Source organism: Thalassophryne amazonica, chromosome 12, assembly GCF_902500255.1.
Source record: "Thalassophryne amazonica chromosome 12, fThaAma1.1, whole genome shotgun sequence".
Taxonomy (NCBI): domain Eukaryota; kingdom Metazoa; phylum Chordata; class Actinopteri; order Batrachoidiformes; family Batrachoididae; genus Thalassophryne; species Thalassophryne amazonica.
This window is the reverse complement of record NC_047114.1, coordinates 90,811,982-90,813,270: the sequence shown is the minus strand read 5'-3', so window position 1 is coordinate 90,813,270 and position 1,289 is coordinate 90,811,982.

Genomic DNA, 1,289 nt, shown 5'->3' with positions numbered 1-1,289 from the left:
GGAGACCAAACAGTTTGCAGTTGTCCTCATTACTAAAAAGGTAGAGCTCAACCCCCAAAGGTAACTTCATCAACACCAGAGACAAATTTATCTTAGCTGCTCTATTTATATTTCTGACTCACTGCCACAAAGATTTATTCTGCACTGCTGTCAATCCATCTCTCTAATGGGCAATGGCATCCTTTTTAGCTTGGATGGCTGGCGTGCACACGTGCAAACACCTTCTTTAGCGCTGGGATTTTGTCAGTTGTGCACACAAAAATAAGTACAATGAAGTGGCAGAGCCTGTCTCATCTCTGAAGAGAGTCATCTTTAGATAGAGAGCTCAGATGTCATGTAATTAAGATGATAAAAAAAAAGCCCATTTGCACTTGCATGGGTTATTAATGTGGACTAATGATGCTCAGATCACATGGATGATGTCTGCTATTTATGGGGTTAATCTCTTCATTCTCGCCGAAGCTATAAAGATAAACATCTTTACACAGAAACAGGCTCATGCAAATCCCCAGAGACTTCGTAGGAAAAGTTTGGACTAAAAATAAACCCGACGTGCAAAGTGCCACGTGGTCATTTTTGCACAAAAGAAAGATGGAACAATCTATGCACACTTGGATCTGAACATTCTGAGGAAAGTAGTCCACCACACACTGATAGATAGAACGCGTGTTCCGATAATATTTTTTACAGCCGGCATCGTTGTTAATTATCACACAGATGGTTCGGGACATTTCTGAGCCTTATTGTGTGTGTGTGGTTTCTTTTGTTGGTAAAATGTTGAGCAGATTACTTTTTGTATTCAACAAGCACTGTGTTATTTCTTTTATAGAGTCCAGAAAGTAGCCGAGGGGGGCGCTGTCTACCTGACTGATCGCGCAAGATATCTCAAAAAATACTGTGATGGCACTTTTATGGAGGGTCTTGGGTCAGGTAAGAGTTAAAGCTGTCACTTGTTTCCATTTTTCAAAAAAAAAAAAAAATTAATAAAATGTACTTTGTGTTGAAATGCAGTTATTATAAAGTGCAAATGCGAGCTGTGTCCGCAGTTCAGCCTTCTTTCCCCTTGAAAACAAAGGCTACAACAGGTGTATCCTTCTCAGCCCAAACAATTCCATTAGTCATTGCATGATTTTGGACAAAGTGGGACGAGACCATCTCATTTCAGAAAGGCCAGATCTTGGTAGGACACAGCCTTAAAAGTATACAGCCCCTGAACTGGGATGCAGCCATAGTGACTTCACTGTGTAAGATCTTGCAAACAACATGAGCATGAAAGTGTATGTGCAAGG